This window comes from Chionomys nivalis, chromosome 15 (assembly GCF_950005125.1).
Source record: "Chionomys nivalis chromosome 15, mChiNiv1.1, whole genome shotgun sequence".
In the NCBI taxonomy this organism is placed as follows: Eukaryota; Metazoa; Chordata; class Mammalia; order Rodentia; family Cricetidae; genus Chionomys; species Chionomys nivalis.
In genome coordinates, this window is record NC_080100.1 from 10,544,462 (window position 1) to 10,559,150 (window position 14,689).

The 14,689-nt window shown below is 42.3% G+C and overlaps 1 protein-coding gene across 1 annotated transcript in view; it reads left to right on the top strand.

Annotated features, from left to right (window-relative positions):
* Nucleotides 1-14,689, top strand: part of Fbxl7 (F-box and leucine rich repeat protein 7) — a 343,239-nt gene that overhangs the window by 23,328 nt on the left and 305,222 nt on the right. The window lies entirely within an intron of this gene.

Below are 14,689 nucleotides of genomic sequence, written 5' to 3' on the forward strand. Positions count from 1 at the left end.
ACCAAGCTCCTTCCCCCTACATTAAGGCTAAGCAAAGTATCCCACCATAAGGAACAGGTTCTACAGAGCAAGCTCATATCAGGACCAGGTCCTGGTGCCACCACTTGGGCCCCACAAAAGATCAAGCCACACCATCATTACTCAAATGCAGAGGGTCAAGGTTGATCCCATGCTGTTTCCCCAGCTGTCCATCCAGAGTCCTCGAGCTCCCACAAAGCACAGGTCAGCTGTCTCTGTGGGTTTCCCCATCACAATTCTGACACCTGTTCCCCTGCTCATATGATTTCTCCACCCTTTTATCAGCTGGATTCCAGGATCTCAGCTCAGTGCCTGGTTGTGGACCTCTGCATCTGCCTTCATCTGGTACTGGATAAAGGTTCTATGATGACAACCAGAGCAGTTACTAATATGATCACAGGGGAAAACTAGCCTGGGGTACCCTCCCCATCACTGCCAGGAGTCCCAGCTGGTGTCAACCTTGTGAGCACCCAGGAACCTCCCTGGCACCAGGTGTGTCCCCAGCTCCACAGGAGGTCCCCTCTATCAAGACATCTCCCCATCACTCTCCTGCTCTGTCCCACCCACGACTGGACCGCCCTGATCCTCCATGTTCCAATTCCTCTATCCCCTCCCCTGTACTCATCAGTTTGCCCAGGATATCCCATCCACCTCCTTATCCCAGGGAGATTCATGTATCCCACATAGGGTCCTCCCCACCATCCAGGCCCTCTGAGGTTGAGGTTTATATCCTGGTTATCTTTTGCTTTACCTCTATTGTCCACTTACGAGTGAGTACCCACCATGTTTGTCTTTCTGAGTCTGAGTTACCTCACTCAGGATGATTTTTTTTTCTAGTTCTATTCATTTGCTTGCAAATTTCATGATGTCGTTGTTCTGTCCCTCACTGCTGAATAATACTCCATTGTGTATATACTCAACGTTGTCTTTATCCATTCTTTGGTTGGTTGCAGGGCATCTAGGTTGTTTCCAGGTTCTGACTATTATGAATAATGCTGCTATGAACAGTTGAGCAAGTGTCCTTGGGGTATGGTTGAGCATCCTTTGAGTATATGCCCAGGTATATGCCCAAGAGTGACATCACTGGGTCTTGAGGTAGATTGGTTCTCTATTTTCTGAGAAACCGTGATACTGATTTCCAAAGTGGCTCTATAAGTTTACACTCCCACTGTTGACTGAGGTATCTGTACCACCAGGTCCCCCATTCATTTACTCTCAAATAAACACACAGAGGTCTACATTAATCACAAACTGATTGGCCTAGTAGCTCAGGCTTCTTATTAATTAATTTTTATAACTTTTATCAGCCCATTATTCTTGTTGGCCACTGGCTTGGTACCTTTTTCAGTGAGGCAGTCACATCTTGCTTCCTCTGAGGCTGAGTCAGTACTCCAGACTGAGATTTCCTTCTTCCCTGAATTCTCGTTGCCCCACCTCTACTTCCTGTGCCCCACCTATACTTCCTGCCTGGCTACTGGCCAATCAGCATTTATTTAAAATATAATTGACAGGGTACAGACTATTGTCCCACAGCATCCCACCAGCAGTAGAGGAATGCTCCTCTTACTCAACTTAACTGAACTTGAATTTCCCTAATAGCTAAGCATGGTGAATATTTTTTGAGCTATTTCTTAGCCACTATTAATTTTCTTTGGAAAATTTTGTAGAAATCCCTAGGCCATTCTTAAGTGGTCTCTTTGTTTCCTGAACCCTTTGCTTCTTGAGTTCTTTATATATTATGGATCTGCATCTGTAGGAAAAAACGAAATATATACTGAGCTTTGTTCTAACCTGGGTTTCACACATTTGTGTGTGTGTTGCTTAAATTTTATTTTCAACTTGACATAACCTAGAATCACCTAGGAAGAGGAAACCTCAACTGAAGAATTGTCTAGATCAGATTGGCCTGTGAGCGTGTCTGTGGGGTATTTTCAATACTAGTTGATGGTGTCTACGGACAGGCATTACTATTCCCAGTCAAGACAGCCTGAGTGGTACAAGGAATCCAGGCACGTGTGAGCAAGGGGACAAGCCAGGGAACAAGTCAGAGGAGCCAAAAAGTAGCACTTCTCTGGAGATTCTGCTCTATGCTCCTGACTTGAGTTCCTGCTCTGAATACTCTCAGTGGGGGATTCTGCCAGAGTGAAGCCTTTACTCTGAGTTGCTTTCCCTCAGAGTTTATCACAGCAGCGGAATGGAAACTGTGTAGGCCAGGGATCTTAGAATCTTCCAGCAGACACTTCTGCGGGTACGTGTGATGTCTCACCATGTCTATTTAAAATCCTCTAGCTAACTGTCATTTCATCTTGGTAATCTAGAACAGATCCTACCCACTTTAAAGTGCTCGAGTCCCATGCTTCTGTTTGTGCATTAGGATCTGTAAGGTGGAGAGGTGCACTCACCCGCACGCAGGGCCAGCGTTGCATTCCCGCCTATATCCTAGTCCAGTTCTCCTGCTTCACAGGTTGGTGGTTTTCCTTTATATGGCTCTGTGTGTCTGTTTGCATGTTTGCATATGTACATGTCCACAAGCCTAGGTATATACATCAGCAGCCCAAAGCTCTGACGTATAATAGAAGGAAGAGGGCACAAAAAGAAAATCATGATATTCAGACATTGGAGTCCACAGAACACCATAGAAGGAAATGTTTGAACTCTTTCAGTTTTGGCAACCTGGGTTCCATTTTAGAGATTCCAGCCTGCTTAGCACCCTCGATTTGCCTTTTCTTTGCAGAGATGAAGTATCACAGCGGCCTTGCATTACATATTCCCTGTTGTTTAGGAACTTGAAGTTTTGTGGAGTAGAGCGCACACAGAGACATAAGCAAGCATGGTGACCAAGTATGTGACATTGCCAATAAGAAGCAAAACAACATTCCACGTGCATGCTGAACATTGTGGGGGAGAAAGCTGGAAGAGGCAATGAGATCATCTGCCATGGCGGGGGGGGGGCACGGAAGGGAGACTTCTGGGGATCCTGGGCTTTGAGTCAGTATGTAGAGAAGATGGGTAGCATTTCCCACCCACAGGGAGCTGGTGATAAGGAGGGCAGATCCGAGTAAGTTCCTCGGGCAGAGAGTGGCACGGTTGATGGGCTGGCACCATTCTCCTGGATGTGGAGTACAAGAGGAGCTCACAGAGGTTGCTCCTTTTGACATGTAGTCATTGTCTTGAAGATCCCTCATCATGCGCTCTATCCACATACACCTTGTCTGGGGAGAAAAAGAGTCCTGTCTTGTGGGAACAGGAATACCAGGGTCATTCTTTGGTTGCCCCTAAAGTTGCAGTTAAAATCTCGTCCTGGGACAAATGAACAAGAAGCCCTTCAATCAAACAACGGGTGTCTCATGTCAGAATTTCAGACCAATTAAGGCCTTTATTCAAAACAGACCTGGACACTCAAAGGAATGAGGCAAGAGCTTGTTTTTCACTAGATGAAGCCTGCTTAAAAAATGAAACCCACAAACAGAAGAGGAGCATTCCTGCATAGATTCAGACTGCACCCAGATGAAGAGAATGTGCGTGTGTCATCACAGGGAATGGGAAACCTCATAATCAAACCTAGATGAGAGAAAAGGGTGCAAGAGTTTATACTCTGTCTGCGACTGTTCTGAATACAATGAGTTGCTCTCTGGTGTCTCAGAGGAGCGCCCATGCCAAGGAAGGATTTTAACCTTCCTAGAAAGTCCTCCAGGCTGTTGTAAACTTCCTGCCTGAGATACTGAGCTCTCACCAGCATTTTGCCACTTGCTTCACGAGGAATGTCCTTTCCAGGTTGAGTAGGGCAAGGTTCAGTCTTGGCAACTCTTCCCATCACCGTGGTTTAGTTGGCTGCTTGACCTTGATTCCTTGGGATCTATACTTTCAGACTGTCCTTAGTTTGAGTAAAACAGTTAGGAAAAAAAGTTTGGCCTTTCTCCATTTTCAGTTTTTGTTTTGTTTTTTTAAATGGCCTCTGCAGGCCCCCAGCAGGCACACACTAACCTTATTAAAGAAATGCAGGCAAACATTTGTATATTTCTTTTTAAACCAGCACTAAACATTTGGGGGGACATGGATATGGAAGACGATAAAATTGCAGTTTGTTTAATTTCACCATTCTGTAATTATCACTGTGAATACGTTGATCCATTTCCTTCCAGTTATATGGTTTATATGCTTCACACATGGGCTTCTGGGATATATTATAAAGAAGCACCATGGAATTTTGGCATTGTGAGGAACTGCAGCTTATCATATAAATGTATTATCCATGGGAACATCACCTATTCCCTGTCTAAGAGAACATCACCGTTGGCACATCACCGATGTGTATGTACTATGATCGTGGCTCTCATAATTTTGCTCTTTCACTTGTGAAAAAGGCTCACGGTGGACATTAGTAAGGAGGCGTCAGAGACTTGCTCTATTCCACATTGGTTGTCTATGGGAGAAACAGTTTATTTTCTGCTCATTTACTCAGGACAGTCATTCCCTAGAGACTCTGCAGCAATGGTTTGGTGGAATCTGGTAGAAATCTTATGACCTATGATCTTGTGTGTTTCTCCTCCTTGTGTGTTAGTTTTCCCATACAAAGGGTTAGAATCTGAAGTCTGCTGGTTTCCTTTTTAAAGCTACTCGTTGTATTCAATTGGGCAATTAAATTGTATATATTAATGGTGTATGCCATGATGTTTTAAAATGTATATACATAAGGGAATAACAAAATCAAGCTAATAAACATTCATGTAACCATACAGGTTGGGGCAAGGACTGGAATTTACCCTCTCAGCAAGTATGTAATGTTCTCATTATCTGCAGCTACTGTGCCATCCAATAGAACTCTTTTTTTTTTTTTTTTTTTTTTTTTTTTTGGTTTTTCGAGACAGGGTTTCTCTGTGGCTTTGGAGCCTGTCCTGGAACTAGCTCTTGTAGACCAGGCTGGCCTCGAACTCACAGAGATCCGCCTGCCTCTGCCTCCCAGGTGCTGGGATTAAAGGCGTGCGCCACCATCGCCCAGCCCAATAGAACTCTTGAGTGTACCAGCATGCTAAGATTGTGTGTTCTTGGGGCAGTGTCTCCACGGCTTCCCCTCCTCCACCTCCTTAGCTGCTCTTCCACTTTTTCTCTGTGACTTTTGCTTTCCTTGATTCCACATGGAAGACCTATGATGCCTTTTCCTTCTGCACTGGGCTCGTTTCAATGAGCTTGCGTCATCCATGCTGTCAAAGTAGCAAAGCTGTTCTCTTTAAAAATCTTGAAACCTCTCCCCTCCCCATCTCTCTCCCTCCCCTCTCCTTCCCTCCCTCCCTCTGTCCCCCCCTCTTTGTCCTTCTCTCTCCACCCCCCTCTCACATATGCATGTTCACAGACACATACCTTTAAAACTCCATTTTTTTTTTAATCAGTGAAGACTTCAGTTGATTATATATCTTGGCTCTTGAGCTTAGTGAAATTTAAGTGTCTGGGTGTTTTTACTTGACTGATTTTATCTTTTTTTAAATGTACGTTTTAGGAAGTTTTTTTTTTCCATGTTTCATGTTGTCTTCCTTTATGCTCAGTTTCCCTTTTCTTGTTTGCATTTGTATGCTGAATTATACATTTTGCAGATGGGGTAACAGATATTATGGGATGCCTGTATCAGCCATCTCTCTATCGTCTTGCTCATAGACCCTCAAGCCACTACAGTAACTTGCCAAGCAAAATGATTTGCCAGACTCCTATGTCTGCCATGGTTGAGAAATTGCATATTGATATCTCTTGGGGTTCTGACAAAAGTGAGCTGGGCTTTCAGGGCTCGAGTCATCGCTGACATCTTATGTTATATAATGTCGTTTTGATGGAATCCAACTCTTTGGAGAAGGTGGAATATAATACGTTAATCCTGAACAAATGTCATCAAGTCCTCGTCTCCACTCTTACAGCAAGAAAATGAATATATATTAGTTGAAGTCACTGTTATTGAGGCTTCTCTATAAATTCTACCAGATATAGGTGGCTTGTGAAACCATCAACTATCCTATTTACCATCCCCTATACAAACTTTATATTGCTAACATTTCTCTTGGTATGTAAAGACAAACACCATGAAATTATAGGCTCTCTTCTTGCCTGGCACCCACTGAGATGCTATAAATGGTTGGTGAATGGATTAGTAAGTGAACCTTACATGTCTATTAACTGAGCCACACATTTTTGTTTAGTCTTATTAAGCTGATATTACGTGTTCATTGACTAGGACTTCCAGCTTCTCAGATAAGGAAATGTCTCAGAAGTCTATAAAATAATGTCCATGTGTGCTGATACAGTAAGACTTCCAGAAAAGGTGTTCTTCTCATGGTCATGTTTCTCCATGAAGGTTATAGACTGTAACAAATACAGGAGAATAAGGTACGGAGTTTCTTCCTGGGGGGGGGGGGGTTCCAGTGGTGTTGTCGGGGGATGTTTTCGTTTTCGCCGATGTTATATGATGACATGTATAGTGTGCAGGGAAAACAACTCAGGCCTTGGTAAACTGACAAAGAGCCCCAAACCTGATAATGGAGTCAATGACACTCACATGTCACAATGTCAAGTAGCACTCCCAACGTAAAACAAATACATTAATTATATACAAATCTGATTACTATAATGAACTTACCTGATTATATTCATGTAGCAAAGCTGACGGTCTCAAGCCTATCACTTGTACTCAGCAGATGGCCATGTTTTTTAATGTGTGTGTGTGTGTGTGTGTGTGTGTGTGTGTGGTGTATACACGTTAAAGGAATAGTCACTCTCAATTGCTTCAACATTGTAAGTTGAGGAAGGGACTGCTAGTTGAACCCAGAGCTCACCACTTTACTAAACTTGCTGCCTGAATTACAGTGGCAATCCTCTGTCCACACTTCCGTAAGTTGTGGAATTTTAGGCATGCCATCTGCCCTCTTAGGGTATATGTGGATTCTGGGGATCTGGACTTTGGTTTTCATACTTGCTTTTCTCGTGGCAATGCTCTAACCATTGAGCAGTCCTCCCAGCCATGGATAACGCCATTCTTACTAGGAAAACCACCCCAAACTCTTAGATTTTCTTCTAGGAGCCACTCAGAAAGCAGACACAGTTTATAGTGAATACAGAAAAATACAGTAAATATATAGAAAATAACTATAAGCAAGAATTATTAAAGAAGAAAAATCTATTGGGAGCAATCCCTAAATTTGGAGGTATGAGACAGATATTTTGCCAATTATACATTATAACTCCATTTGTTATTTGACATTTTCATGCATGTACACATTGGATTCTGGGTGCTCTCAACATTCACCCTTCCTTGGCTACTTCCTGCTCCCATCAACCCACTCTTCTCCCCACAAGTCTAAATTCTGTATTCATCTATTTTTCTTTCTTTTTTTTATTTATTTATTTATTTTTATTCTTTTTTAATTAAAATTTCCACCTGCTCCCCGTTTCCCATTTCCCTCCCCTCCTCCCAAATATTGCCCTCCCCCCACTTCCCTCCCCCTATCCCCACTCCTCTTCTCCTCCCCCCACTCCATTCCCCCTCCCTCTCGATACTGAAGAGCAGTCCAAATTCCCTGCCCTGCGGGAAGACCAAGGTCCTTCTATCTACGTCCAGAAAGGTGAGCGTCCAAACAGGCTAAGCTCCCACAAAGCCAGTTCATGTATTAGGATCGAAACCTAGTGCCATTGTCCTTGGCTTCTCATCAGTCTTCATTGACCGCCATGCTCAGAGAGTCCGGAATCAACCCATGCTTATTCAGTCCCAGACCAGCTGGCCTTGGTGGGCTCCCAATAAATCAGTTCCACTGTCACAGTGGGTGGGTGCATCCCTCGTGGTCCTGATTTTTTGCTCATGTTCTCCCTCCTTCTGCTCCTCATTTGGACCTTAAGAGCTCAGACCGTTGCTCCAAATTGAGACTCTGTCTCTACCTCGATCCATCGCCAGATGAAGGTTCTAAGGTGATATGCAAGATATTCATCAGTATAGGATAGGGTCATTTCAGGTTCCCTCTCCTTAGTTGCCCAAGGTACCAGCTGGGGACATATTCCTGGACACCTGCGAACCCCTCAAGAGTCAAGTCTCTTGCCAACCCTAAGATGGCTCCCTTAGATAGGATATATACTTCGCTGCTCCCGTATCCATCCTTCCTATATCCCAACCATCCCAATCCCCCGAGCTCCTCCCATCCTCCCCTTCTCATATTTCTCATCCCATTTCCCCTTTGCCCCATGCCACCTCACCCGCAAGTTCCCAGTTTTTGCCCTGGAATCTTGTCTACTTCCCCCTCTCCATGCGGATGACTATATGATTTTCTTTGGGTTCACTTTCTTATTTAGCTTCTATAGGATCACACATTATATGCTTAATGTCTTTTATTTTATGGCTAGAAACCGATTATGAGTGAGTACATCCCATGTTCCTCTTTTTGGGTCTGGGATACCTCACTCAGGATAGTGTTTTCTATTTCCATCCATTTGCACGCAAAATTCGAGAAGTCATTGTTTTTTACTGCTGAGTAGTACTCTAATATGTATATATTCCACACTTTCTTCATCCATTCCTCCATTGAAGGGCATCTAGGTTGTTTCCAGGTTTTGGCTATTACAAACAATGCTGCTATGAACATAGTTGAACAGATACTTTTGTCATTTGATGTGGCATCTCTTGGGTATATTCTCAATAGTGGTATTACTGGATCTTGGGGTAGGTTGATCCCAAATTTCCTGAGAAATCGCCACACTGATTTCCAAAGTGGTTGCACAAGTTTGCATTCCCACCAGCAATGAATGAGTGTGCCTCTTTCTCCACAACCTCTCCAGCAAAGGCTATCATTGGTGTTTTTGATTTTAGCCATTCTGACAGGTGTAAGATGGTATCTCAAAGTTGTTTTAATTTGCATTTCCCTAATCGCTAAGGAGGTTGAGCATGACCTTAGGTGTCTTTTGGCCATTTGAATTTCTTCTGTTGAGAATTCTCTGTTCAGATCAGTGCCCCATTTTTTTATTGGGTTCATTAGCATTTTAAAGTTTAGTTTCTTGAGTTCTTTATATATTTTGGTGATCAGACCTTTGTCTGTTGCAGGGTTGGTGAAGATCTTCTCCCAGTCAGTGGGTTGCCTTTTTGTCTTAGTGACAGTGTCCTTTGCTTTACAGAAGCTACTCAGTTTCAGGAGGTCCCATTTATTCAATGTTGCCCTTAATGTCTGTGCTGCTGGGGATAAACGTAGGAAGTAATCTCCTGTACCCATATGTTGTAGAGTACTTCCAACTTTTTCTTCTATCAGGTTCAGTGTGTTCAGACTAATATTGAGGTCTTTAATCCATTTGGACTTGAGTTTTGTGCATGGTGATAGATATGGATCTATTTTCATTCTTCTACACGTTGACAACCAGTTCTGCCAGCACCATTTGTTGAAGATGCTCTCTTTTTTCCATTGAATACTTTTAGCTCCTTTATCAAAAATTAGGTGTTCATAAGTTTGTGGGTTAAAATCAGGGTCTTCTACTCGGTTCCATTAGTCGACTTCTCTGTTTTTATGCCAATACCAAACTGTTTTCAATACTGAGGCTCTGTAATAGAGTTTGAGGTCAGGGATGGTAATGCCTCCAGACGATCCTTTATTATATAAGATTGTTTTGGCTATCCTGGGTTTTTTGTTTCTCCATATAAAGTTGATTATTGTCCTCTCAAGATCTGTGAAGAATTTTGATGGGATTTTAATGGGGATTGCATTGAATCTATAAATTGCCCTTGGTAGAATTGCCATTTTTACTATGTTGATCCTCCCTATCCAAGAGCAAGGGAGATCCTTCCATTTTCTGGTATCCTCCTCAATTTCTTTCTTCATTGACTTAAAGTTCTTGTCAAATAGATCCTTTACTTCCTTGGTTAGGGTTACCCCAAGATATTTTATGCTATTTGTGGCTATCGTGAAGGGTGATGCTTCTCTGATTTCCATCTCTGCTTCCTTATCCTTTGTGTATAGGAGGGCAACTGATTTTTTGGAATTGATCTTGTATCCTGCAACGCTACTAAAGGTGTTTATCAGCTGAAGGAGTTCTTTGCTGGAGTTTTTGGGGTCGCTTATGTACACTATCATATCGTCTGCAAATAATGAAAGTTTAACTTCTTCCTTTCCGATTTGAATCCCTTTGATCCCCTTATGTTGTCTTATTGCTATTGCTAGAATTTCAAGCACTATATTAAAGAGGTATGGAGAGAGTGGATAACCTTGTCGTGTTCCTGATTTTAGTGGAATAGCTTTGAGTTTCTCTCCATTTAATTTGATGTTAGCTGACGGCTTGCTATAAATAGCTTTTATTATAGTTAGGAACGACCCTTGTATTCCTAATCTCTCTAAGACCTTTATCATAAAGGGATGTTGAATTTTGTCAAATGCTTTTTCAGCATCTAATGAAATGATCATATGGTTTTTTTCTTTCAGTTTATTTATATGATGGATTACATTGATAGATTTTCGTATGTTGAACCAGCCCTGCATCTCTGGGATGAAGCCTACTTGATCATAATGGATAATTTTTCTGATGTGTTCTTGGATTCGGTTTGCCAGTATTTTATTGAGTATTTTTGCGTCGATGTTCATGAGTGAGATTGGCCTGTAGTTCTCTTTCTTGGTTGTGTCTTTGTGTGGTTTTGGTATCAGAGTAACTTCAGCTTCATAAAAGGAATTTGGCAATGACTTCTCTGTTTCAATATTGTGAAATACATTAAGGAATATAGGTATTAGGTCTTCTTGGAAGTTCTGGTAGAATTCTGCATTGAAGCCATCTGGACCTGGGCTTTTTTTGGTGGGGAGGTTTTTTATAACAACTTCTAATTCTTCGCGACTAACAGGTCTATTTAGATTGTTCACCTGGTCCTGGTTTAACTTTGGTATATGGTACTTATTTAAAAAAGTGTCCATTTCTATAACATTTTCCAATTTTGTGGCATACAGATTTTTGTAGTAAGATCTAATGATTCTCTGAATTTCCTCTGAGTCTGTGGTTATGTCTCCCTTTTCGTTTCTGATTTTGTTAATTTGCGTATTCTCTCTCCGCCGTTTGATTAGTTTGGATAGGGGTTTATCAATCTTATTGATTTTCTCCATGAACCAGCTTTTTGTTTCATTGATTCTTTGGATTGTTTTCTGTGTTTCTATTTTGTTGATTTCAGCCCTCAATTTGATTATTTCCAGTCTTCTACTTCTCCTAGGTGAGTCTGCTTCTTTTTTTTCTAAAGCTTTCAGGTGGGCTATTAAGTCTCCAATGTGTGCTTTCTCCGTTTTCTTTAAGTGGGCACTTAATGCTATGAATTTTCCTCTTAGCACTGCTTTCATAGTGTCCCATAGGTTGAGTATGTTGCGTCTTCGTTTTCATTGAATTCAAGAAAGACTTTAATTTCTTTCTTTATTTCTTCCTTGATCCAGGTGAGGTTCAGTAGTTGACTGTCCAGTTTCCATGAGTTCATAGGCTTTCTGGGGATAGCATTGTTGTTGAATTCTAACTTTAATCCATGGTGATCTGATAAGACACAGGTGGTTACCGATATTTTTTTGTAACTGTGTAAGTTTGCTTTGTTACCGAGTATGTGGTCTATTTTCGAGAAGGTTCCATGAGCTGCAGAGAAGAAGGTATATTCTTTCCTATTTGGGTGGAATGTTCTATAGATGTCTGTTAAGTCCATTTGATTCATTACCTCCCTTAATCCTCTTATTTCTCTGTTAGGTTTCTGTTTGATTGACCTGTCCATTGGTGAGAGAGGAGTGTTGAAATCTCCTACTATTAGTGTGTGTGGTTTGATGACTGCCTTGAGTTTTAGTAACGTTTCTTTTACATAAGTGGGTGCTTTTATATTAGGGGCATATATATTCAGGATTGAGATTTCATCCTGGTGAATTGTTCCTGTTATGAGTAAAAAATGTCCATCTCCATCTCTTTTGATTGATTTTAGTTTGAAGTCAACTTTCTTAGAAATTAGTATGGCCACACCTGCTTGTTTCTTAGGTCCGTTTGCTTGATAAACCTTTTCCCAGCCCTTTACTCTGAGTAGATGTCTGTCTTTGTGGTTGAGGTGTGTTTCTTGTAAGCATCAGAATGTTGGATCCTGTTTTCGTATCCAATCTCTTAGCCTGTGCCTCTTTATAGGTGAGTTGAGTCCATTGATATTAAGTGATATTAATGACCAGTGGTTGTTAACTCCGGTCATTTTTCCTTTCTTTCTTTCTTTCTTTCTTTCTTTCTTTCTTTCTTTCTTTCTTTCCTTTGGTAGTAGAGTTTGTGTGTTTCCCTTCTTTAAGTTGTGCTGGTGAAGGGTCTTTAGATGTCTGAGTTATTGTGGGCATTGTTGGACTCCTTGGTTTGTGATTTTCCTTCAATTACTTTCTGAAGGGCTGGATTTGTGGCTACGTATTGTTTAAATTTGTTTTTATCCTGGAAAACTTTGTTTTCTCCATTTATAGTGAACGAAAGCTTGGCTGGGTATAGTAGTCTGGGCTTGCATCCATGGTCTCGTAGTTTCTGCAGTATATCTATCCAGGACCTTCTGGCTTTCATGGTTTCCATAGAGAAATCAGGTGTAAGTCTGATAGGTTTACCTTTATAGGTAACTTGACCTTTTTCCTTTGCAGCTCTTAATATTCTTTCTTTATTCTGTATGTTTTGTGTTTTGATTATTATATGACGAGGAGATGTTTTTTTTTGATCCAGTCGATTTGGTGTTCTGTATGCTTCTTGGACCTTCAAAGGAATATCTTTCTTAAGGTTGGGAAAGTTTTCTTCTATAATTTTATTAAATATATTTTCTGGACCATTGAGCTGTACTTCTTCTCCTTCTTCTATCCCTATTATTCTTAGGTTTGGTCTTTTTATTGTGTCCCAGATTTCCTGAATGTTTTGTGATGAGAATTTGTTGGTTATGCTGTTTTCTTTGATGAGAGTGTTTATTTTCTCTATGGTATCTTCAGTGTCTGAGATTCTTTCTTCTATCTCTTGTAATCTGTTGGTGGTACTTGTCTCTGTAGTTCCTGTTCGTTTATTCAAATTTTCCATCTCCATCCTTCCCTCGGTTTGTGTTTTCTTTATTACTTCCACTTCATTCTTCAAGTCTTGAACCGTTTCCCTTACCTGTTTGATTACTTTTTCTTGTTTCTCTTGGTTTTCTTGGGTATCTTTGAGATATTTATTCATTTCCTCTACCTTTTTGTTTGTAATCTCTAATTGGTTGTGGCAGTTTTTCACCTCCTGTTTAAGGTCCTCTATTATTTTCATAAAATTCACTTTTGAGTCGAATTCTTCTAATTCTTCTGTATTAGGGTTTAGACTTCTCATTTCGGGATTCCTGGATCCTGGTGATGTCACGTTGCCTTTCAAGTTGTTGGGGGAATTCTTGCATTGGCGCCTGCCCATCTTTTCCTTCAAATGGAGCCAGGAGAGGCCTGATGTCTTGGACCAGTCTTTGCTGTGACTAACTCTCTAGGTGTATCTCCTCAGTGTAGGGGCAGGAACCGTTCCCTTCCAGGTGAACTCCTCAACACCAAAACATGGATGCGTGGTATTCCAATGACCCGCGTAAAGAAGGCCGAATGCAAGGGGTCGGGCGGGGTCCAGTAGAACACAGGCGACACTGCAGTACAAGCTGGAGGTGCCTGCACTCCCTTTCGGGGGTTGCTGAGGCCTGCCTGCTGCTCTGGTTGGGTAGCCTTAGTGTAGGGGCCTTTGTGCTCTCTGCCGGGACCGTCCGCCCCAGGATAGTACACACTCACCCGTCCCGATGAAACTTCTCGGCACCTACACAGGATCTCCTGGATGCCCCAATGAGCCAGGGACTAATGGAAGTAGGGCGCAGGCAGAGCAGGTCCAGCAGATCACAGCAGAGACTGCAGCCCCAGCAGCAGGGGCCCGCTTTCCCTGGCGGGGACCTTGAGGCCTGCCCTCTAGTCAGGGACTCACTGCTCTGGGTTGGTAGCCTTAGTGAAATGGCAGGAAACTGTTCCACAGCTAAGGACCTTGCAGACAAGGCAGGTTTGGGGGTGGGGGTGGGGGCGGGTGTGTAGGAGAGCAAGCCCTGCAGCAGGAGCTGGGGGAGGGGTGTTTGTGCTCTCTACCGGGACAGTCCGCCCCAGGGTAGCACACACTCACCCATCCCGATGAAACTTCTCGGCACCTACACAGGAACTCCTGGATGCCCCAATGAGCCAGGGACTAATGGAAGTAGGGCGCAGGCAGAGCAGGTCCAGCAGATCACAGCAGAGACTGCAGCCCCAGCAGCAGGGGCCCGCTTTCCCTGGCGGGGACCTTGAGTCATCTATTTTTCTTTTGTTTTCAGACTTAATAGTTTAATCAGGGTCATCTGTGTGATGAGTTTCAATTACACATTTTATAATTCATAAAAATACAACAATAAAAAATTCATGATAAAAATATTCCATGTAATTTAAGGTGACAGTCACACTTTACATTAACATGAAATGCCACTCAGGCATTTGCTAAGGGAACCATGGTGGGGCAAGCTGACTGCTTTGGGAAGGAACTCTTCGGAGCTGTGGAGTGAGGATGATTAGCTGGGGTGAAGGAAGATTGTATAGGGTCAGATGAGGGCTTGTGGGAAGCATAAGTGGTCATGTGTGAATAAATCTTATTTATTTGGAGTGTTTTCTTGTAATTTTCACATCAATTTTGTGAATATTAC